This window comes from Eurypyga helias, unplaced genomic scaffold, assembly GCF_000690775.1.
Source record: "Eurypyga helias isolate BGI_N326 unplaced genomic scaffold, ASM69077v1 scaffold29980, whole genome shotgun sequence".
NCBI classification, from domain to species: domain Eukaryota; kingdom Metazoa; phylum Chordata; class Aves; order Eurypygiformes; family Eurypygidae; genus Eurypyga; species Eurypyga helias.
Window position 1 is genome coordinate 3433 of NW_010228079.1, and position 535 is coordinate 3967.

The following is a 535-nucleotide window of genomic DNA, read 5'->3' on the forward strand; positions in this document are numbered from 1 at the left end:
GCAGCAGCGGGGTCTCTGTGGGTCCCTGATGAGGTGGCACTGGGGGTGGGCACCAGTGCTGCGGCGGGCAGGAGGGTCGCCCGATCCCCGGGGGGGGTGGCTGGGGAGTCTGTGCCAGGCTGGGCACAGCACCGATGAGAGAGGCAGGAACCGAGACTGGGGAACATGGGATGGGAAGAGGATGCAATGGGGTGCTGTATCCTTTATGGAAAGTCCTCCTGCCCACTTTGCACCGCATGGGACTCCCCATGGGATTCGCTTCACACACTCACCAGCTACCAGAAAATAGAGCCCTTCTTTATTGAAAAATAAACCTTCTCTGTACAAATAAATAACAGCCCAGGCACCTCTAGGGAAAATGGGGTGGGGGTGGGCTTGCCAAGGTAGAGGGCCCAGGGGAGACGAGGGCCATGATCCCTGGTTGAGATCCAGGTGCCCCTCAGTGCCCCATTGCCCTGGGGAGGTCAGGCAGTGCTGAAGTGGGAAGAGGGAAACTGAGGCACGATGGGGTACAAAAAGTGGAATAGCCTGAGCC